Source organism: Callithrix jacchus, chromosome 2 (genome assembly GCF_049354715.1).
Source record: "Callithrix jacchus isolate 240 chromosome 2, calJac240_pri, whole genome shotgun sequence".
NCBI classification, from domain to species: Eukaryota; Metazoa; Chordata; class Mammalia; order Primates; family Cebidae; genus Callithrix; species Callithrix jacchus.
The window spans coordinates 112,848,086-112,873,555 of NC_133503.1; the positions used below are offsets into that span (position 1 = coordinate 112,848,086).

General features: G+C 38.0%; 1 pseudogene; it reads left to right on the plus strand.

The window, feature by feature from the left end:
* Positions 1 to 9,496: 9,496 nt before the first annotated feature.
* LOC144581668 (28S ribosomal RNA) lies at positions 9,497 to 10,638 on the plus strand (annotated as a pseudogene).
* The last annotated feature ends 14,832 nt before the right edge of the window (positions 10,639 to 25,470 follow it).

A 25,470-nucleotide genomic window follows, 5' to 3' on the forward strand; every position in this document is an offset into this window, starting at 1 on the left:
TCCTTTTCATATTTAGTGCTTCCTTCTGGAGCTCTTGTAAGGCAGGTCTGGTGGTAATGAATTCCATCATGATTTGCTTCTCTGAAAAGGATCTTATTTATTCTTTGCTTACGAGGCTTAACTTGGTCAGATATGAAATTTGGGGTTGGAATTTGTTTTCTTTAAGAATGTTGAATATTGGCTCCCAGTGTCTTCTGGCTTGTAGGGTTTCTGCTGAGAGCTCCACTGTTAGTCTGATGGGCTGCTCTTTGTCGGTGACCAGGCCTTTCTCTCTAATTGCCTTTAACATTTCTTCTTTCATTTCAACCTTGAAGAATCTGATGACTATGTGTCTTGGGGATGATCTTATGAAATATCTACTAGGATTCTCTGCATTTCCTGAATTTGGATGTTGGCCTTTGTGGCTAGGCTGGGGATATTCTCATGAATGATATCCTGAAATATGTTTTTACAAATTTGTTCCATTCTCCCATCTCTTTCAGGTACATCAATCAACAATAGATTCAGTCTCTTTACATAATCCCATATTTTTCAGTGGCTTTGTTCATTTATTTTCAATATTTTTTCTCTATTCTTGTCTGCTTGTCTTATTTCAGAAAGGTAGTCATCAAGCTCTGAGAACTTTTCCTCTGCTTGATCTATTCTGCTATTCATACTTATGATTGCAATATAAAATTCTTGTAGTGCATTTTTCAGCTCTATCAGTTTGATTTCATTGTTCTCTATACTACCTATTTTGTTCATCGGCTTCTGCAATATTATATTGTGATATTTAGTTTCCTTGCATTGGGTTACATCATATTCTTTTACCTCAATGATGTGCATTCTACTTCCGTCATTTCAACCATCTCAACCTCAGCCCACTTCTGAACCCTTGCTGGAGAGGTGCTGCAGTCATCTGAAGGAAAGAGGACACTCTGACTTTGAGTTTTCAGTAGTCTTCCTCTGATTCTTCTTATCTTTATGAGGCTGTCTACCTTCAAACTTTAAGGTTGATGGACTTTGGACTTTTTTTTCTTTTAACAGCCTGACTTTTCCATAGGACTTCTATGCTTTGTGAGGGTCTTCCCTAGTCCCTTGTCACCTCAGATTTTCCAGTACTTGAAGGTATCTCTAGCGAAGGCTATTAAACGGCAAAAATGGCAACCTACCTTTTCCTCTGGGAACTCCATCTCAGGGTACAGATCTGTTACTGGCCTGAATGTACCTGCAGGAAGTGGCCAGAAACCCCTGAATACACCTCTAGTAGGTAGCTGGGAGGTCTCACCGAATCAGGAGGCACGGGATCGGGATTCACTTAAAGAATTAGTCTGGCCACGCTTTTATATAGCAACTGTGTTATGCTGGAGTACTGCTTCTGTACCTTGTCAGCTTGGGCTCTCCAAAGCCTGGAGGCTAAAATGGTTGAGTCAACCAAGCAGCAAAAATGGTGGCCCACCCCTCCCTCTGGGTGCTCTCTCCCAGGAAGTTTTCAATTCTCTGTTGAGCAAAGAACACTGGCAAGGCTGGCAGGAAGCCCTTGCTGGGAACTTTCACTCAGTAAGGAGGAATGAAATAGGGAACCCACTTAAAGAGGCAGTCTTGCCATGCTGACATAGAGCAGCTGTGCTATGCTGGAGTACTGCTTCTGTCCTGGTTGGCTTGGGTTCTCTGAAGTCCACAGGCTGGAACATCTAAGCAGACTCCTCCCTCTGGGAACTCTCTCCAAGAGAGAATTCAAATTTCTTGTCAGCCAGATAACACCAGTGGTGGTGTCTGGAGGCCACGGTTGGGAGGTTTCGCCTAGTAAGGAGGGATGGATCAGGGACTTGCTTAAAGAAGAAGTCTGGCCACATTTTGGTAGAGCAGCTGTGCTGTGCTAGGGGTTCCCTTCTGCCCCCAGTTGGTTTGGACTCTCCAAAGCCCACAGACTGGAATGGCTGAGTCATCCAAATAGCAAAGATGGCAGTGCATCCCTCTCCCTGTGAACTCTGTCTCAGGGAGACACAACACTGTTGCCCATGTGACTGGAATTCCAAGCCAGTGAGTCTTATGGAAATGGGGCCCGCAGACCATTGCTGCTTGGCCCTTAAGAGCCAGTCTGTTTCTCAGGGGTATATAAACAGGTCCAACATCCCACCTTGCCAGAGTTGCAGCTACTTTTGCTGGGAAGCTTGGAGCCAGAGTATGAAAAGCTACTAGGTTTCTGCAGGTGCCTGAGTGGCTGCTCTGCCAGGATCCACATAGCTCTTTATGTTAGACTGAATGCCCTGGTGGAGTGGGTTCATGAGAGAATCTCCTGACCTGAGGGGTTCCAAAGATCCATGGAAGAAGCCTGCTTTACCAGGGTTGCACATCCACTCACTGCTTCTCTGGGTGGGGGAGGTTCCCTTGGCTCTGTGTCCCTCCCCAGAGGGCCATCATTTTGGCTTGCTTTTCTTTATTCTCTATGGGTGGAGTTGTTTGAATAGTCCCAATGCAAGTACCTAGATGTTTCTGTTGAAGGTGCTGTATTAACTCACCCCTTTCATTCTTCTCTGTGAGAGACATACACCATAGCTGCTTCTAGGTGACCATCTTGGCCACTCCCAATAAATATTTTAATGATGATTTCTGAGAGTTTAGTTCACCTGTCACCCAAGAAGTGTACACTGTACCTAATGGTAGTCTTTTACCCTAATCCCCACCCCATTTTCCTCCAAGTCCTCATGTCCAGTATATTATTCTTATGCCTTTGTTTCCTCATAGCTTACTTCCTACTTATAAGTGAGTATATCTATTTGGTTTTCCATTCCTAAGTTACTTTACTTAGAATAATGGCCTCCAGCTCTAACCAAGTTGTTGCAAAAGATATTATTGTGTTCATTTTTATGGATGAGTAGTATTCCATGGTAAATATATAGCACATTTTCTTTACCCACTTGTTGGTTGATGGGTGCTTAAGTTGGTTCCATGTCTCTGGAATTGTAAATTGTGCTGCTATAGACATGTGTGTTCATGTATCTTTTTCAAAAATGACTTTTTTGCCTTTGAGGAGATACCCAATAGTGGGATTGCTGGATTAAATGATAGTTCTTTTAATTCCTTAAGGAATCTCCCTGCTGTTTTCCACAATTGTTGTACTAATAATTTACATTTCCATCAGCAGTGTAAAGTGTTCTCTTTTCTCTAAATTCGTGCCAACATTTATTGTTTTTGACTTTTTAAATTATACTAATTCTTGCAGGAGTAAGGTGGCATCTCATTATAGCATGATGGTTTTAATTTACATTTCCCTGATGATTAGTGATATTGAGAATTTTTTCTTATGATTATTGGCCATTTGTATATCTTCTTTTGTGATTTCTTCTATTCACATCCTTTGCCTGCTTCACAATGAGATTATTTGTTTTTTATTTGCTGATTTGTTTAAGGTCCTTGTAGATTCCGGATATTAGTCCTTTGTCAAATGCATAGTTTGCAAATATTTTCTCTCACTCTGTGGGTTTTCTGTTTACTATGCTGATTATTTCCTTTGCTGTGGAAAAGCTTTTTAGTTTAATTATGTCTAATGCACTTTTTTTTTTGCATCTGCTTTGGGCGTCTTAGTCATGAATTCTTTGCCTAAGCCAATGCCTAGAAAACATTTTCCAATGTTATCTTCTAGAATTTTTATGGCTTCAGGTGTTAGATTTAAGCATTTTATCTATCTTTACATGATTTTTGTATGGGTGAGAGATTACAATCCAGTTTTCTTCCTTTACATGTGGCTAGCTAATTTTCCCAGCACTATTTATTGAATAGGGTGTCCTTTCCCCAGTTCATATTTTTGTTTGCTTTGTCAAAGATCAGTTGGCTGTAAGCATCTGGCTTTATTTCTGGACTTTCTATTCTGTTCCACTGGTCTATGTGCCTATTTTTATCCTAGTGTCATGCTATCTGTATAACTATAGCCTTGTACAATTTGAAGTTGGGTAATATGATGCCTCTATATTTGTTCTTTTTACTTAGTATTGCTATGCAGACTCTTTTTTGGTTCCACATAAATTTTAGAATTGTTTTTTCTAATTCCGTGAAGAATGCAGATGTTATTTTGATGACTCTTGCATTGACTCTGTAGGTTGCTTTAGGTAGTATGGTCATTTTCTACAACATTGATTCTCTCCATTAATGAACATTGATGTTTCCATTTGTTTGTGTCATCTATTATTTCTTTCAGCAGTGCTTTGTAGTTTTCCTTGTAGAGATCTTTTACCTCCTTGGTTAAGTATATTCCTCAGTATTTTATTTAGTGATTTATTTTTGCAGCTGTTCTAAAAGGGATTGAGTTCTTTATTTAATTTTCAGTTTTGTTGTTCACATATAGCAGTGCTACTATTTGTGTACATTGAGTGTGTATTCTGAGACTTTACTGAATTTGTTAATCAGATCTAGGAGTTTTTTTATGAGTCTTTAGGTTATGCAATCATATCATCTGTGAGCAGTGACAGTTTGTCTTCATCTTTTCCTGTTTGGATGCCCTTTATTTCTTTCCATTGTCTGATTGCTCTGGAGATCAGTACTTCCAGTACTACATTGAATAGAAGAGGTGAAAGTGGGCATATCAGTCTTGTTCCAGTTCTCAGGGAGAATACTTTCAACTTTTCCCTATTCAGAATGATGTTGGCTGTGGGTTTGTCATACATGGTTTTATTACTTTGAGATAAGTACCTTCTATGCCTATTTTGTTTAGGGTTTCATCATAAAGGGATACTGGGTTTTATCAGTTAATATTTTTGTTTCAATTGAGATGATCATGTGTTTTTTGTTTTTGATTCTGTTTTTGTGATGTAACACAGGTATTAACTTGCATTTGTTAAACCATCCCTGCATCCCTGGTATGAAACCCATTGATCATGATGTATTTTCTTTTTGGTATGCTGTTCGATTCAGTCAGCTGGTGTTTTGAGAATTTTCACATCTATCTTCATCAGGAATATTGGTCTGTAGTTTTACCTTTTTTTGTTATGTCCTTTCTTGGTTTTGGTATTAGGTTAATACCTGCTTCATAGAATCATTTAGGGAGTATTCTCTTTTTCTCTATCTTTTGGACTAGTTTCAGCAGAATTGATATAAATTATTCTTGGAATGTCAGATAGAATTCAGCTGTAAATCCATCTGGTCCTGGACTTTTTCATTTTTTGCCACAATTTTTTAAAGAACTGATTCAATATTACTGCTTGTTATTGTTCTGTTTGGGGTTTCTATTTCTTCCTGATTTAATCTAGAGAGCATTGTATATTTTCGTGAATTTAACTATTTTCTCTAGATTTTCTAGTTTGTGCACTTGAAGGTGTTCATAGTAGCCTTGAATGATCTTTTGTGTTTCTGTCGTATTGGTTGTAGTATCTCCACTTTAGTTTCTAATTGAACTTCTTTGGATTTCTCTCTCCTTTTCTTGGTTAATCCCACTAATGGTTCATCAATTCTGTTTATTTTTTCAAAGAACCAGATTTTTGCCTCATATGGCTGGCTTTCATTAGCTGGCATTGGCACTAGGGGAGTGAGGGTAAAAGTCCTCTGGATCTCCAGCTTTGTGATATTAAGGGCAGGAGGATAGGAAAGATAGAAAAGATTAAGATTAAAAGACAGTAAAGAGAAAGGAAGAGAATTCAGACAGTTCAATGTTTCTAAATGGCTGTCTAATCTTTTCCCTCTCAGAGCCAAATAATGCAAATTTATCTTCAGGGCTTCTCATTAACATGACTTTGAACACTAAAAGAATTCTTCATACCTGAGAGTTGCTGCCACACCTGTTTGACAGGATCTGAAATTCCTTAAGTGCAGTTTTCATAGATGCCAATGCCCACAGGGCCAGGCAGGAAATGCAAATAAGACCAGCAGGGTTGGAGAAAGGAAAGAACAAGACCAACATTTCACCAATAATAGATAAATTCTTGGCAGAAAGGAAAAAGAGGGCTTAAAACAGCTGTCTTAAGTGTATGGCCCTTCCTGCAAATTACTAGCTTTGGTGATCACTTTTCAAATTAAAAAAAAATACACACTAACTACATTAAAGCATTTTAAATTACAGACATTTTACCAAGGAAGAAACTTATATAGTTTGCCAACCAGGCACGGTGGCTGAAGACTGTAATCTCAGTACTTTGGGAGGCCAAGGTGTGCAGATCACTTGAGGTCAGGAGTTCGAGAACAGCATGGCCAACACAGCGAAACACTGTCTCTACTAAAAATACAAAAATTAGCCAGGCATGGTGGCACGTGCCTGTAATCACAATGACTCCAGAGTCTGAGGCAGGAGAATCACTTGAATCTGGGAGGCGGAGGTTGCAGTGAGCTGAGATTATGCCATTGCACACCAGCCTGGGAAACAGAGTGAAACTCTGCCTCAAAAAAAAAAATTATATAGTTTGTATAAAATATCTTCATTTTTAAGTATTGGGACCTAATTTGAATTACATTTAAATTATTGTGTACCAATATCAAAAGACACAAAACTTCAGTTAGATAAGAGGTGTAAATTCAAGAGATCTATTGCACAACATAGTGACGGTAGTTAATAACAATATTTTTGAAAAATAATGAGAGTATATTTTAAGTGTTCTCACTACAAAAATACTACATAAGGTAATGCATGCATTAATTTACTTAATTTAGCCATTCCACAGGTATATATATTTCAAAACATCATGTTTTACACAATAAATATATACATTTTTGTCAATTAAAAAATGTTACACAATAAAAATACATAAAAATAAAAAAGATCAAGTAATTTCAGTGGAAAAGATATTGTTTACCAAATGAGATGAGTATTCGTATGGCAAGTTGCTGTTTTATGGTTCCTGCTTTAATAAAATTTCTGGTTTTTTGGTTTTTTTTTTTTTTTTTTTGAGACAGAGACAGAGTTTTGCTATTGTTGCCCAGGCTAACGTGCAGTAGCACTATCTCAGCTCACCACAACATCCACCTACCGGGCTCAAGTGAGTTTCCTGCCTCAGCATCCTGAGTAGCTGGGATCACAGGCATGCACCACCATGCCCTGCTAGTTTTGTATTTTTAGTAGAGACGGAGTTTCGCCATGTTGGTCAGGCTGGTCTTGAACTCCTGACCTCAGGTGATCCACCTGCCTTGGCCTCCCAAAGTGCTGGGATTACAGGCGTGAGCCATCATGTCCAGCCAATAGAGCTTTTAAAGACTTCTTATAGTTAGAATTAAGTAGCTAGAAAATGCTAAGGGGAGAATGAATGAGTTTCAGTCTGAATATAAATGACTGCCAATCCTTTTTTGTTTGAGGAGATATATTTAAATAATGAAAAGGGAATGAAGAGAAAGATATTATTATATAGAAGAAAGGATTACAGAGAGATATTGAAGACTACAATAGCTCATTGGTAGCTTTCACAATTCTGCAGCCAGTTATCCTCCTCTGTGTGGGGCAAAGAGTAAGAAGTGGTCCACAACAAGGTGTGCTTTTGTGTAGGGTGCATCTTAGCATCTTAACAGAAAGAGGTCTCACTGTGTAATCACTTCATGGCATATTTTGTGTCTGTAAATATTCCTGATACTAAAATATTTCGCTCTGTTTTCCAACATTTGATTACAAGAAGTTCCACCTAAAAATAACTGAAGCGTGATCTTTGAGAGTTTATCTACACCCAGGTATTTTTAAATCCTCCACAGATAATTATGAATCTCACTAAATTTCAAAAATTATTGCCCCATAACTTCAAGAGATTAAACAATTAATGTAAAGCTCAGGGGGTATAATGCAGTCTTTCCTTCCATAAAGGACTTACAAAGTGGGGAAGATAGAGGTGACTGGGAAAAACAAGGTGGGAGGGAATCTGGATGTGAAGATGGACGTAATGTGAAGGGTCAAAGTACTTGCCCCTCTGCCACCTGCCTTCAGGTCTCCTATATGTATACATGGTCTTTTTCAGAGTTCAAATTTCCAAACTTTGTCATTCACACTGCATTTTTTTAGCCCACCTCCTTGATTTGACTCTTCAGCCTTATTTTCTCATGGTCCTTCTCACTGTAATCAACTTACTCTTCTTCACCACCTCAATCATTCCCAACTCATAATTTTTCTAAGAAATTTTAGAAACAAATACCCATTTTAATGTTCCACACCTTGATCATGGTGGTGGCTATCCAACTCTGTGTTTGTCAAAACTCATAGAATTATATATCTAAAAGGTAAATTTTACTGTATGTTTAGTATACTTAAATATAGCTGACTTTAAAAATAAAGCATATTTTTTAAAGTTAAATTTTCAGTCCCAGTCACTTCGTTCTGACTCTACAAGTAAAAGGGAGGAGAGAAGAAACAGAAAAGTGGACACAAATTTGGGAAGGCTTATGGAAATAGAGTACTATATATGTGCTATAGTGTTTTTTTTACCAAGCTGAGTAGTTAATGTAGCTTTTATTTTAATATCAAATTAGGACTGTTGGCACAACCAGTAGATTATGGCTAATAAAGCATAAATTAGGGAAAGAGTGCTAAGGATATGTTTTTATTATTTTACAGTCTGAGGTTCAAGTTTTCCCTGGATTGAAAGAAAAAAAATCATCTTTTTATCATTGCCAACTGTTTTAGTGGGGAAAAATTACTCCTTTTAAGTAGAGATCAACTGGAGGATGCCTTTGATAATAGACCTTCCCTTAAGGTCTCATCAGTAGAGCTGTTAGATGGTAAAAAGACAACATAATTAGCAAAGTTTGATAAACATGCTTCCTCCTCAGAACTGTTTCATTAAGTGCTTTTCTCACTAGAATTATAATAAGAGCCACGGATTGTAGTAGCAGAGACTAGGGGTAATGATTCTTCAGGTTATGTAGCTCTTACAGAATTTCAATCCCATAAATTTTCTTTAGTACAGTCTCTTGGCTGAGTTTTAATTATAATAGGTCATGTTAACTTGATCAAGGTTTCTAAGTGCATGCAGATACAGAGCTAAAGTATCCCATGGAAATATTATTTTAAATCTCATTTGTGTCCACGTACATATGATAAATTGCTACTGAGATTTCTTAATATTAGAATTGTTTCTGTTGGACACTCGGGAGATTTGTTTTGATACTTATGGCTTCTTTTCTCTCTGTGTAAGTCAATACTTAAAACCTACACTGTGCTTTTCTCGTGTCCATATCTAATAGCAACCTTATTTATAGGTTTTCTGGTAACTGTCTTTTTCTCCCAATAGCATGACCTCTATCAGAAGAGAGAACTGTTAACACTCCCACTGACTCTCTGTCAAGAATTTTCCCTGTTTGGTTTCTCTTCAGAATTAGTAACTCCATCACGAAGGCCCACAGCGGGTGTTGATGCGATGTGATTTCTGCCCAGTGCTCTGAATGTCAAAGTGAAGAAATTCAATGAAGCATGGGTAAACGGAGGAAGTAACTATGACTCTCTTAAGGTAGCCAAATGCCTCATCATCTAATTAGTGATGCACATGAATGGATGAATGAGATTCCCATTGTCCCTACCTATTATCCAGCGAAACCACAGCCAAGGGAACGGGCTTGGCAGAATCAGAGGGGAAAGAAGACCCTGTTGAGCTTGACCCTAGTCTGGCATGGTGAAGAGACATGAGAGGTGTAGAATAAGTAGGAGGCCCCTGGCGCCCCCCCCCCCCGTCCCCGCGAGGGGGTGAGCCGCCGGTGAATTACCACTACTCTGATCATTTTTTCACTGACCCAGTGAGGTGGAGGTGGAGGGGCGAGCCCCGAGGGGCTCTCGCTTCTGGTGCCAAGCGCCTGGCCGCACGCCAGCCAGGCACAACCCGCTTTAGGGACAGTGCCAGGTGGGGAGTTTGACTGGGGCGGTACACCTGTCAAACGGTAATGCAGGTGTCCTAAGGCGAGCTTAGGGAGGACAGAAACCTCCCATGGAGCAGAAGGGCAAAAGCTCGCTTGATATTGATTTTCAGTATGAATACAGACCGTGAAAGCGGGGCCTCACGATCCTTCTGACCTTTTGGGTTTTAAGGAGGAGGTGTCAGAAAAGTTACCACAGGGATAACTGGCTTGTGGCTGCGAAGCATTCATAGTGACGTCGCTTTTTGATCCTTCGATGTCGGCTCTTCCTATCATTGTGAAGCAGAATTCACCAAGCATTGGATTGTTCACTCACTAATAGGGAACGTGAGCTGGGATTAGACCGTCATGAGACAGGTTAGTTTTACCCTACTGATGATGTGTTGTTGCCATGGTAATCCTGCTCAGTAAGAAAGGAACCGCAGGTTCAGACATTTGGTGTATGTGCTTGGCTGAGAGGCAAATGGGGCGAAGCTACCATCTGTGGGATTATGACTGAACGCCTCTAAGTCAGAATTCCACCCAGGCTGAATGATAAGGCTGCGCCGTGGGGCCTCGGTTGGCCTCGGATGGCCAGTCCCCCTTCGTCCCCACAGGCGGGCCACTCCGCCCGGTGGGGGGCATGTCCCGCCGCTCGCCGGGACCGGGGTCGGTGCGGAGTGCCCTTGTCCTGAAAAACGAGGTGTGGCCGAAACGGTGGCCACCCCCTCGCCCGTCTCAACACACGCAGGTTCGTGGGGAACCTGGCGCTAAACCATTCATAGACGACCTGCTTCTGGGTCAGGGTTTCGTATGTAGCAGAGCAGCTCCCTCGCTGCAATCTATTGAAAGTCAGCCCTCAACACAAGGTCCATGTTCATGGTTAGAAAGAATCAATATTGTGAAAATGGCTGTACTGCCCAAAGTAATTTACAGAATCAATGCTATCTCCATCAAGCTACCATTGAGTTTCTTCACAAAACTGGAAAAATCCACCATGGACTTCATATGGAACCAAAAAAGAGCCCACATAGCCAAGTCAATTCTAAGCAAAAAGAACACAGCAGGAGGCATCACACTACTGGATTTCAAATTGTACTACAAGGCTACAGTAATCAAAACAGCATGGTACTGGTACCAAAACAGACATATAGACCAATGGAACAGAACAGAGGCATCAAAGGCAACACAACATATCTACAACCATACAATCTTTGATAAACCTGACAAAAACAAGCAATGGGGAAAGGATTCCCTGTTTAATAAATGGTGTTGGGAAAACTGGCTAGCCATGTGCAGAAAGCAGAAACTGGACCCTTTCCTAACACCTTACACTAAAATTAACTCCAGATGGATTAAAGACTTAAACATAAGACCTGGCACCATAAAAACCCTAGAAGAAAATCTAGGCAAAACCATTCAGGACATAGGAGTAGGCAAGGACTTCATGACCAAAACACCAAAAGCATTGGCAACAAAAGCCAAAATAAACAAATGATACCTAATCAAACTCCACAGCTTCTGCACAGCAAAAGAAACAGTCACTAAAGTGAATTGGCAACCAACAGAATGGGAAAAAATGTTTGCAGTTTACCCATCTGACAAAGGGCTGATATCCAGAATTTACAAAGAACTCAAATAGATTTACAGGAAAAAAAAAAACAAACAAGCCCATTCAAAAATGGGCAAAGGATATGAACAGACACTTTACAAAAGAAGACATACATGAGGCCAACAAATATATGAAAAAATGCTCATCATCACTGGTGATTAGAGAGATGCAAATCAAAACCACACTGAGATACCATCTCACGCCAGTTAAAATGGTGATCATTAAAAAATCTGGAGACAACAGATGCTGGAGAGGATGTGGAGAAATAGGAACACTTTTACATGGTTGGTGGGAGTGTAAATTAATTCAACCATTGTGGAAGACAGTGTGGCGATTCCTCAAGGCCTTAGAAATAGAAATTTCATTTGACCCAGCAATCCCATTACTGGGTATATATCCAAAGGACTATAAATCATTCTACTATAAGGACACATGCACATGAATGTTCTTTGCAGCACTGTTTACAATAGCAAAGACCTGGAACCAACCCAGATGCCCATCAATGATAGACTGGACTGGGAAAATGTGGCACATATACACCATGGAATACTATGCAGCAATAAAAAATGATGAGTTCGCATCCTTTGTAGGGACATGGTTAAATCTGGAGAACATCATCCTCAGCAAACTGACACAAGAACAGAAAATGAAATACCACATATTCTCACTCATATGTGGGAGAGGAAAAATGAGAAAACGTGGACACAGGGAAGGGAGTACTACACATCGGGGTCTATTGGGGGGAATGGGGAGGGACAGCAGGGCGGGGAGCTGGGGAGGGATAGCCTAGGGAGAAATGCCAAATGTGGGTGAAAGGCAGGAAGGCAGCAAAACACACTGCCATGTGTATACCTATGCAACTGTTTTTCACATTCTGCACATGTACCCCAAATCCTAAAATGCAATTTAAAAAAAGGAGAAAAAAATAATAATAATTAGTAACTCCATTCATCTATGTTTCACAGTTGGCTTTCAGATGGTCTGGGCTAAGGTAACAGAAATACAAGGAAATGTGGCTACCCAGCTAAATGGTGGCTTTGTAAACTGGAAAGTAGATCGTTTCTGGTATCTTGATTTTCAAATCCTGGAAAGAGTCTTCTTTTCCAAACTGGCTCCTTATTTATGAAATTTCTTTCACTGGTCACCTAACTTCATGGAACTTCAGCTAATAATCTTTCAACTCTTGAATACTTTCCTGCATTTCTGTGCTTTAAGATCCTCCAAAAACTCTAACTTCAACATTTCAGATATTTGTTGAAAAAGCTTTTAAAATTAAATAACTTTAAGGAGAAATATCAGTCATTGATGTCATAATGTAAAGGAGTTTTACATTAGAAGGTAGAGTGGAATAAGTGGGAGAAAAGTAAAAGATTATTTTGCAGTTCAGAAAAGGCTGGTTTTCATGTAGGATATAAAGGCTCAGGTTAACTAGAGATCTATTTATCTCACACTCAACGTTAAGATTTCTATTTTTTACTGAAAAAGGCATTTATACATAAACAACAGAAAAAGCTATAGGCTAAAGGGAAGAAGATCCTCATGTGAGAGGCCTACTTTAAGAAAACAGGAGAACATGTTAACCATTCAGAAAGAGCAATGAAATAGGGTTTTTAGATCTCCATTAACAGCCATTTGCCAAATAGTATGTGGCCATAAAGATCCAGAAGCAACAACCAGGATCGAATTCTTGTTAAGATTGTGAATCTAATGGGATTACTTTTCAGATTATTTAGGTACTGTTTGGAATAAAGTTTTCAAAATCGTCCATAAAGGTTAATAAATTAGTTTTGATTTGAAATATCACAACCATTTTTTCTTACTTTCTTGGGATTGAGGCTGAAAGAATTTCTTTGCATTTTCAGTAGAAATGGGCTATTTCAGTGTGCTCTTTTAAATACTATTAAAGGCTACCTATGGTCTGAATAATCTATTTTTATCAGAAAAAATATATATGGATAAGTTACCAGATAATGGGTTTTCAAATCTCCATTAACAGCCATTTGCCAAGATTTCGTGTTACTACTTTGGTATCTATGTTTAGGACACTGTTTAATGAATCAGACTATGTGGCAGCTCAGTTTCACAATCTAGGTCACATGATCACAGCTGTGGAACAGAAAAGTGGGCATCTGACCCACAGAAAGGTCCTTTGCCAGTTTCCCTGTAATTACATTATATATAAACTGTCTCAACTAAAAAGCTCTGATGTAGGTTTGGTTTTTTTTGAAATACTTGTTTGTTTCCACGTACTTTCACTGGAAGCAGCCAAATATGAGTCCTCAAGCTAAAAATCTGAAAACTGTCTTTGATTTTCCTCTATTTCTCATCTTTCAATTCCTAACAATTGCCAAGTCAATATAATTTCATCATTACTTTCTTCTCATATTTTATCACTACTGTGTTTAAGAAACTTCCCAGTATCAACAAAAAAGAAATATTTTCATGTATGTATTCTTATAAATTAAATACTTTTACTATCATTTCTACTACTTTTGGAGTCAGAAAGGTCACTTCATCCCTTCACATATCCAGCATCCCAGACATGCTAGGAGACTGTCTGGTACCATTGCTGGTTATTTCAAATCTTAATTCATGCTTTTCCCTGGGCATGAAAATTCATTTGATCTTGTCTGGTTAAGGAAGTCATATTCATGCTTCAAGAATCAAGACCTTTGGGAGGCCGAGGTGGGCAGATCATGAGGTCAAGAGATTGAGACCATCCTGGCCAACATGGTGAAACCCTGTCTCTACTAAAAAAAAAAAAAAAAAAAAATCAAAATTAGCTGGGCTTGGTGGTGTGTGCCTGTAGTCCCAGCTACTTGGAAGGCTGAGGCAAGAGAATTGCTTGAACCTGGGAGGCAGAGGTTGCAGTGAGCCAAGAAGGCGCCACTGCACTCCAGGCTGGTGCCTGGTGACAGAGTGAGATTCTGTCTCAAAAAAGAAAAGACTCAAGACTTTTCATTAAACATTTCAATGAACAAACCTATTTCACATATCCACTTGAGCACATTACACTGCATGCCACGTGTTGGGTGCTCACATGGGCACTCCTCTGTCAAGTCATCTCCCCTCTTCTCCATCAGAAGTAAGAGTGACATTCTCTGCTCCCTTCCAGCTCTCATTTCACCTTGACTTGTGTTAGAGTTATCTGTTCAAATGCTTGTTTTCTTCATTGTATTGTAAGCTCTTAACAGAATATGCTTAAGACCTACTATGATCCTTTATGTATGAAGATTTTTTTAAATTATTGAATATTGATTAGAATGTAGGTGAATGGACTTCTTATTCCAAATACAGATTAGACACTCAAGTTTACCCCTTCTACATTCCACCAAATACTGAATGATTGTAAAGTTATTAAATTAAAAATAAATTCATTAAAACTCTGAGAATGGAAGGAAGTAGAAAATTGAAGTAAGATTAAGGCACATTTTGGGAAAATTAAAAGAAAGGGTCCCAATGGGAGAAAAATGCAGCAGAGGAAGGAAGTTTTGTTTTTTTTTTTTTTCAATTTTATTTGGTTTTTGTTCATTTGTTTCCCATGAAGAAATTCTGTGGTGTTAATAAATATAACAAGTTAGAATCGGAGACAGAGCACAAAATGAGATGACTGATCAAAAACTGCCATGGCATAGGCTACAAAGAACAGTGTCCCGAACAATTGCAGTAGCCATGTTTACCCTTATGCTAACACCAAAGACATTCTAACTAAGGAAATTGAGTAATTGATATGGGTGAAGCTACAAGGTTCTAAAACTGGAGAGTTGTACCTATTTCAGTTTCTATTGCTGCATGATAAAATGTTCCAAAAGTTAGCAGTTTAGCTAATAAATATATGCACCAGTGGGGGCAGTGAGAGTATTCTGCTGTACAAGGGTTATTCAGTCAGCTGCAGTTGGCTTGCAGCTAGGCTGGACTAGGTCTAAGAAAGCTTCACTCGCATTACTTCCTCAGTGCACCTCCACAGGGCAGCCCTCTCTATACATGGCTAGCTTGGGCTTCTCTGTAGCATGATGGACTTGAAACAGTGGCTCTTTTCACAAGACCATTGGCTTCCAAGTGCTAAAGACAGAGGCCTTAGACTTTGCCCAGACTGGGAAGTTTCATACAGTCACTTCTGCTGTATTCTATTGGAAAATCAGATACCAAGAAAAGCCCAGATTCCAGCAGAGAGGAAACAGACTTCATAATTAATGAGGTCAAGGTAAAGTCACACTACAAAATAGCATTTGGGATAATAAGTATTTTGGGGACCAATTTTGGAAACATACCTTCTGCCCTCAGTCCACAAAAATTTCCTCTCATGAAAAACACACTCCACACTCCCTGCTTCCTCCAAAATTTCATTATATTACATCAGATCTTGGCTTGAGGACAAGAATTTCTCTATCTAAATTGGCTCCAGGTGAGAATAAGTTTCTTCAGGTGTTATTCTTTGGACATAGCATCTTAGCTTCAGAGATTAATGGATAAAAACTAAAAGATATTTTTCCTGACCCACACCCAATCTATATTTGGAAAACAGAGACAGAATAACTGCAATAGCCCCTTTCACTCAAAAAAGAAGGAAAACAGGAAACTACACAGTGGTCAGTCATCCACAGCAATTTTGAAATCCACCTAGCATATGTCGTCAATCCCGGCTGCTTTGTACACTGATTAAAGTCCAGCTCTGCTCTCCAGAAGTGGGTCTCCTGGCTGTACCATGTTGCTGTACCAGATTGCAAAAGATATTGCCCACGTTTGCAGCTGAGTGATTTTCTCAGCTTGTTTCCTGTGTGTGAAAGTTTGGGGACCTATAGGCCTCACTTCATTTTGAAACCTCTTATCCATTTCAGTCCAAACTGGTACAGTTTCTATAAAAGAAATGTGTCTTTTCTATATATTGAATTAGAACCACTCTTTAGTCAAAAGACATGTGCCCCTTCGCTTTAGCTTGAGAATCAGGGTGCCATGAGGCAAATCATTTACTATCCTTAGATGCCCTTTATTCAAGCAGAGCGATCAAAGCAACATACTGTTAACTATTTATTTTCTATGTCTTCACAAAGGGTCTTCCAGGAAGATCTTTGACTTAATATTGACCCCAAAGCCATATTTTACAGGCAGCACCTTGGATTTAATTTTGGCTCTGTGTCCATTTCCTAATTTGGAGACTGTGCCAGCTGGAGAAGCTGGGAATAAGAAATAGTTTTATTTTCTAACCTGGCACGTCCTAAGTTAAAAATAGTTCCTGTAAATTCTGCTCGAATATGAAACAGCTCCTTTTTTGGTTGATTCCTCTCACTTTATAATAGACAATTAAAAGAGGTCAGCTAAAATTTCCAGTATTCTCCCTGGAAACTTCATTAGCCATGTTCATGCAAAGGCTAAGCTTCTTATGGACTGCTCACAACCACTATCTGAGTGTGGTAGGGATGCTAAGGCAAGTCCTCCATACAATAACGAGTAGATCTAAAATTAAAGGATTAAAACTACAACCATTGCATTTTGTTTATGATTCTTTGGATTGGGATTTGGGGCTGAGCAGTGCTTCTGCTCCAGGTAGTTTTGGCTGGGATCAATCTCTCAACTAGTAACTGGGCTGGGCAAAAAGATCCAAAAAGGCTTTGTCTGCATGTTTGTCATCACCATTCTTCTTCATGAGGACTTTCCTTCATATGGCTGAAGTGAGTTTCTTCATGACCATTTCGGGGTATTTAGACATCATTCATAGCACCTCTTTTCCACCCCTGCAAAATAAGCCCCTTTCACTCAAAAAAGCAAATGACACAGAAAGAAATTTTATGATCTGACCCTCAGTTTCAGATGTTACACATAGTCATTTCTATTGCATTCTTTTGACCAAAGCAGGTAACATGCCCAGCACTGATTACTGCAGAGGGGAAATCAACTCCACATTTGATGGGTGCAGGTGTGGAAACCATGAAGTGAATTACTTGGCTATTCAGTAACAGGAAGAGTGATTGGTTGGCATCTCCAGCTGTTGTTGCACTCTGACTCTACCACCATAATACATTCAAAGACCACACTTTCTGCTCTCTCAGCCAGTGACTGCAAATGGCAGGAAAACTAAGGCAGGTTCATCTTACAAGATGCAGAAATCCTGTAACATGCTACTTTGTCCTGAGAGCTCCCCAAGAGCCTAGGAACCATGCTGCCGTCTGAGATGCTGTATTCTGCCTTCCTTCCTTCCCTGTCTTCATTTTCACAGAGGTCACACTTGCCTTATGGTCAGAAAGCTCTCTGCACCTTATTTTCCTTTCTCCCATGTTCCTCTAATGGGTGTTTCCCCCAATTAATGTCTTACACCTCTAATCTTGGTATCTGTGTCACAGGGGACCCAGACTGACCCAGCCTGAAAAAGTCACACTACGACAGAGTATGTGGGATGAGACCCTGTAGGGGTTTGCACAGTAAAAGAACCAAAGGCTTTTCCTGAAACCTCACAGTCAACATACCCTGCCAATATAGAGAGCTGACTATCAGAGGAGAAGCCAATCTCAGCAGAAAAGACTCATGAATGTACCTAATTCTTCATTCATAAACATGAATAAACAGCCAAAACCCACCAGACACTTGACATAGATCATCATCAGAAAAGGCAAGGCCTATAATAAACAAGATAAAATACTGTTTTCCAGAGGAACGGGAGATGAGAACTTTCATCAGAATTTTTCTTTCCTGGGTATTGCTTTTGAAAAAAAAATTAAGGATATACTTCTATAAACTGAAAAATAAATGAATAAAAGCAGGGATAACTATTTTGGAGGAGAAAGATCTAGATCCCTTAAGGTGGCCTAGAAGGCCTTCAGCAGGAAGAGCTTGGATTCATTTTCCAGTCCTCAACCTCAGGGCTGCTCTCCACATATCCTGGTGCATGACCCGCATTAAGAGCTCACAGTTTTCTCCAAAGTAAGGGCTGTTCTGAGTCTCAATGTCCCAGCTCCTCTCTCACTGCACACGTGCTCAGATACATAGGTTTTGAAGTTGGAATTAGATAAACCCTACACTCACTGAACTCTGTTTCTTCTTCATCTTTTCACCTCTTCTGGATATTGTAGAAATTTCTATACAAGCCAGAATCCAAGAGACCACAGTATACGTTATATAACATTTTGTCTGAGATTAAAAAAATTAAACGTCATAATGAATATATTCTCATGAACTCAAACTGTGAAGATTCAGTCTCTTTATCTGTATATTAGTTTTATATTATGCATAAAAAAGGAAATTGATGTGGCTTCACAGATATTCAACATTTGGGATATATTATCTTTTGTTTTTAACATTTTCTGACACTTCTTATCCCCATGGCATAAAAGTTGCCCTCCTGAATCAAGTTCCATCTACCATTTCCAGAATAGTTAATATTTTTTTCTGGTTCTTAGTAATACATTGGTTAGATGGTTTATGTTTCTAATGTGGGAAGGAAACAATGTAAGCTTTTTTATTTCTTTGACTATAAAATGAAGTTAACTAGAGAAATGGAAATGGAGAAATTATTCTAAGTCAAAAATAGGACAGTGCCTAATATTATTAAGGCTTTAAGTCCTATCAAATGAAAGTCTTCTCTAAGTATGTATTGTAAAATGATGGGCATAACGTGGAAGTTGAAGAGTGATAAGCTGGACAGCTAGAAAGTATTTGAGTTTTATTATTTTCCCTTAATAGCTGGAAAGGTACCAAGACAGGCCATTAGAACAGGCAGAGTGAGAAAGAAATAACTCATTGCCTTTATAGAAATACACATATTAATTTTATGAATATCATTTTTAAAGCTGAAAGTAAAGAGCATCAAAGAGAAATGAGTAAAGACTATTTGGACTTGGCAGAAGCCTAGGGATGTGCCTTCCTTCCATCTGAGGTGAGGTTCCAGTCTCCAGGAATGATGGCTGTCAGTCTTACCTTTCTGGCTCTTGGTATCCATCTGTCATATAGAGTTGGGACTAGAAAATTACCCAGGATCCTTGCAGTTCACGATTTAAGAACATTATATAAACTCTGGTTGGGTTGGATCATCTCCTTTTATTTATTTCAAAGGTGTAGTTAAATTCACTTAGGTGCCATTCAAAAGCGCAGTCTATTCAGTCCATACATATGAAATCAGCAGAGCACCTATAGCAACCACACTGAAGTAGCCATACTGTCCACAACCTCAATTCAAATTCCAATGCTATATTCAGACAAAAGTGCTCTTCTTTTTTTGCACTTAAATATAAGAGCAAACTGGTAGAATGGAAAAGAACATGCTTATAATCTTAAAAATCCTCTTATTGCCCTAATTAGCATATATACATAAACATGCATTCATCTCAATGTATGACACCTAATTTATGAGTAAAAGTGCTATGTGAAAATTCCGAATATGTTTTCAAGTGAAATGTTTTACATTTTGATACATTTTATTGTTTTTTAATTATTCATGTATAATTTTGGATGGAAAATGATTTGGAAAACATTCAGCATCTTAATGGAAATAAATACCAGAATTTTGCCTACATGGATGATTTTATATCGAGCAAGAAAGACAGAAAGAGGAAGGAAAGGGAAGGGGAGAGGAGGAGAAAGGATGTGAGAGGAGGCAATGAAATGAAAGGGAAATCTTTGCAGTGCCTGAAGCAAGTGTGTCATGATTCTTATTCCCACATAATTTTGAAAAGCACTAACAGTTGTGCTTCGTTATTCAGTAACATAGTTACTTTACAATTACCTGTCTTCTAGTTTTACCTTGAAAAAGTATGTAACTAAAAGAAACAAGGATGGATTGGTGAAAATATTACAAAAATATACGTTTTAAAAATATTACATATATTTGAAATCAAAGAAGTGAAAATGCTTAAGAAATCTGTTTATGCACCAAAATCTATGTGCATGAGAGCACATGTAAAAAACAAGGCTGTGATTCCAAGTTGCGGTTTAACATCCAGAATTTTATAAGGTTATTAAGTTGTACCACAATATCTATTAAGTACTGACCTTTGCCACAGAAACTTGGCGTGAACTGTTCTCTTCAGGAAACAGATACATCAAGACAGCCTCTGGTTTCTGTTAGATTTATACAGAATATTGAGCTGATCAAACTATGTTTATGGTAGCTGTCCAAATATAGACTATGGAAAACCATGATAAATTATCCTTAAAGTGGAAAGGCTGAGTGATATTAATTAAGTGGCCTGAAATTTAATTTCAATTAAACCATCCTTAATGAACTTCCTGGTGATTAGGCAATTCTTTTCTTTGTTTACCTTATTACTGAAAGAAAACCAGTAAAATGCCATAATGATACAGGAAATTTCAAACATACCATTAAAAGAAGACATGGACTCTAAATGACATTTTATATATGATATAATTTTTCTGCTTTAAATTTTTCAACAGTAAACTTGGCATCGGTCTAGTACTTACGATTTTTAATGTATTTATAAAATCATTCCATTCTCACAACTATCTGATGAGGCAGCCAGCATTATTATCCCCATCTTTTATATTAAAATGCTGTGGTGTAAACAACTTGTCACTAGTCACACAGACTCCCAGTGGCTTTACCTGAAATGTCTTTCCTAACACACAGGCCCATTCTGATGTGGTCTCTGGTATATATATAATTTTTCTGGTATATATATGTTGTGTCTGGTCTGCTCAAGAGCCAGGCTTCCCTTCTCTTAAAACCCTGTCTGTCACCATGCTAGATTTCTTCAGTTCTTTGAACAAGTGATACCCCATCAGAGAAGAATAAATTATTTCTGCCTTCATCTTGCAATGGTTATAATAATATTGAATAATTGTTTGATATGAAATAATACCAGATGGATTTGTCTTTCTATATAGCAGCTTTCGATTAATAGATTAGTATTATTATGTTGCCCCTCCTTACCACTCTGAGATATAATAGTATAAAATTAATGAATTAGAACCTATTTAGAAAAAATATAGAAAAGGAACGTTTCAATTTTCTTGAGTGAGTGGTAAGTAACTTTCCAAATCGAAAGTGTGGAAGACAGCGTTAATTGTTATTTACCAAGCCTCTACACATCAAAAGAAAGTTTAGCATATGGAATAAGAATTTAAAGACTAACTAAATCTCTGGAAGCAAAATATATCCTAGCAATTCCCAGATATCATTGATCATGAGTGTCATGCATGACTTATAGAAATGTTAATAGAATAAACTGATTTCTGATTGCACCAGCAAGGCTACTTATAGAATCAGATACCTTTAAATGTTTTAACATCTATGGCTAATTTATGTTAACTTCCTAGAAACAATTTCAAGTTAACAAGTATTTCTATGGAAGACCTCTATATTCTAACATAATATGTCCAAAAAAGGGAGCCAGTACTCCAAGAAAGACAATATTCAAGAACAGCTGCACATAATAAGAAATCCTCACCAATGTGCTACATCAATTATGTTGGCTTAACTGAGTCATCTTCCTCTAACTCCCGAAAATGAAGAGATATTGGCAGTAACTACAATGACTCATAACCACAATAACACATTTCAGAAACATTCTCAAGAGCTTGAACCACAATTCACAAGATAACAGCTATTAACGTATAAACCAAGAGTCCCTCATAACAGAGAAGCCAGATTGTAAAAAGAAGCTGAATTAAACAACATTCTACTGGTCGATACTTAAATGTTTACAAGTGTCACTTTGGCTGTTTAGTTAAACATTGCTTTAGTTTCAAGATGAGTCTTTCACTTTTCAATCTCAAATTAGAAAATCCTTTTATTCTTTTTTATTCTTTTCTGAAATATTCTTTAAAATGGTTTCCCTAGTGGTTTAAATTCTGATATTTTATATATTTCTTGGGTTTTCAGTCTTAATATTTGAAGACATTATACTTGGTCTAAGAATTTTTCACCTAAGAAGAAACATATTTATTTAAATTTAAAATAATTATTTAGAATTCAATGACATAATTGAAGTTATTTCACATGAGAGGAATCAAAACCTCTGTCTAATACATCAAATCTATAGTCACCATATTTTCTTCAAACTATGTAAATTATTATGTATTTTAAAACATTTAAAATCAAAGAAAAGTGTAATGAATTAACTTTTTTCCCCATTTTTTCTGGATCTAAGAAATTTTTATTTGAAAAATAACACTGCAATAAATCAAATCAAATATGGGCATTCCTATACAATATCACAGTTTTAATTTTTAAAATCAAATTTTTAATTCTAAATACACACACACACACACATATATATATACTATTAAAATAATCAACGTTATAAATGAAAGGATCTGTTCAGATTATAAAATGGGTGGGACAGAACCAATACACAGCCTAATAATAATATTAATTCCTACATATGGGCTTCTCTACATATAGTCCATTTCTCCTTCCAAATCCAAATCCTTCCAATTCTATCAAATATGTACCCTGGAAGGCTGATTGACATAGACGACACAAATGGTTTTCTTTATCCCATGGCTTCCCCTTGAGTTGGGCCAATAGTAGTCACTGGCAGGAGAATAGTGGAGGGACAATATGATAATCTGAATGATGCTCCCTCAAAAATGTCCACATTCAAATCCTCAGAATATATGAATATGTTATCTTACATGGCAAAGAGGACTTTGCAGCTATGATAAAGTTAAGGTTTTTTGATATGGAGAAATTATTCTGCATTACACAGTGGGCACAATCTAATCATAAGTTTCCTTACAATAGGGAGGCAGGAGGGTCAGTGTCAGAGAGAGAGTGGGTGTTGTGAGGACGGAAGCAGAAGTCCCAGTCAGGGAGAGACATAATGATGCCACACTTTTGGCTTCAGAGATGGAGGAAGGGAGCATAAACCAAAGAATGCAGCTGTCCTCTTGAAGCTGGAGAAGGCAAGGAAACAGATTGGCTCCTGGAGTCTTCAGAAAGAGCACAGTCCTGCGATACCTTGACTTTAAGCCCAGTGAGACCCATGGGGGAGTTTTGACTGTCAAGAACTGTAAAGTAATAAATGTATGTTGCTATCAGCCACTAACTTCGTGAATATTTGTTACAGCATTACTAGGAAACTAGTATGGAGAGTAAACACAGGGTAGTCCTTCCCTCAGCCCCTTGTCTGCAGATTAGCCGTAAGCTGAACAAGTTCCTCTGCTGCAGGCCAGCTCTGGTTAAGTGGCCCTCTCCATGCAGCTAGCTTCTCTAGGATCTGTAATCATTCCATATTTCCATTTTTAGGCCTCAGGGCCACCTGCACTTGTTAGTTTCTAACTAATCCCTTGTTAGTTTTATTAATCCCTGCCCAAACTTATATAAGTAAGCAAACTATCTAATTACCTAAATTTCAGTGTGATATGTTTCCTGCTGAGACTGAGATCCTGCAATATGCAACTAAGTCTTGGATAGAAACTCGCCCAGAGTTAGTCCTGCCAAGCATTCCTCTATATACTTTATTTATGTGTGTATTATATCACACTTTTCATGGGATTCCATATTCATCTGTTCAAATCCTTTCATTTAACATACATTTTTGATTCTCAACCATGTGCCAGCCTTAATGCTAATTAGTGGACATATACTCTTGAGCAAAAGTAGGCAAGGAATTGCCCTAATACAGCTTACAATTTTATAGAGGAAGGCAGACATTAATGAATGAATCATAGGAAAAATGTTATATTGTATAAGTGCAATGAAAGAGAAGTGCTATAAGAACTTAGAATTCTCCTAGCCATGAAAACCAGGTAACACTTACCTGAGGAAGTAACATGTAATTGAAAAGCTTAGAATAAAGAGGAGGAGAAGGAGGAGGAGGAGGCGGAGCAGGAAGGGCCATATCAGGCAAAAAGAAAATATGTACCAGATCCCTCTAGCAGGCAGGAACATGGTGAGTATCAGGTCATGAAAAACAGACTGCAGTGGATGAAACAGACAGTGAGGCAGAGATAAGCCTGGGAAGTGTGAAGAGGCCAGACTATCAATATTTATATTAATGAGTTTTCTTAGAGCAAAGGGAATGTTAAGTGTATATGTAACGCAAGTGGGGCAGATGGGTAGCAGTTTGATGTGTTTGATAAGGTCTGCTTTATGTTTTCAAAATATCATTCTGAAAGTAAAGTAGAACACTCTGGAAGTAAATAGAGTACATTCATTTATGCATTCATTTAGTCATCAACAAATATAATTGAGATTTTTGTAAGTAATAAGCACTCTTGTAGTTATTGGTAATATAAAGAGGAACTAAGCAGTCAAGAGTCCAGCCTTATAAAGCTGAAATTCTAATGAAGAAGACAGATACTTTGACAAATATGCATTGAGTAGAAACTATATATCAGTGAGTGCTCTAGATCCTCAGGATAAATCTGTGATTAACACAACAGAAAACCCTGCCCTCACCAAGTGAACATTTTAGTAAAAATAAATGAATGCAGGTTATAATGTGATGTAATAATAGAATTTCAGGTAGAGAGAAGTGGTACAAAGGAAAAAAGGTAATATTGTAAGGTGTACTTACAAGGGCGGACATAGAGGATATGCTAGAAGTAGATAAGATAGTAGGTGAGTATACCACCTGAATAAAATAGGGAGTACCTGGAACAATAGTTTGAATGATATGAACATAGAGTGAAATAGTTTGATTCAGTAAATATTTGGGGGAATAGTTGCTGAGTTGGCAGTGACTCTGGTATAAAAGTGAATACATAGGAAGTTTTGAATATGACTGCTGGATGTTTGTGGCGATGCCACTCACAAAGATATAGAATACTGGAAAAAGGCTAGGTTTGCATGAGAACATCATGTGTTTATTGTTATATGTGTTCAATTTGAACAACCTAGTTGTCTACACAGATTGGTTGTTTGCAAAATAGATCTGTTCCAGAGAGAGGAATTTGTGAATGTTCTCATTTATGCAGTAAATGAACCCAGAAGAATGAATACTAGTGGAGAAGCTACTGAGAGATATTTTTATTGTGTCTTGAATAACTAGACATTTAATTTTGAAATAAACAAGGACACATTTTCTAAGAAACAGTGAAGGTATGGTCACAGAAGAAGGAGGAAAATCAGGAGAGAACAGTGTGATGAAATTCCTGAGAAGACAGGGATATAAATCTATCTGTCCTTTTGGAATAGTGGT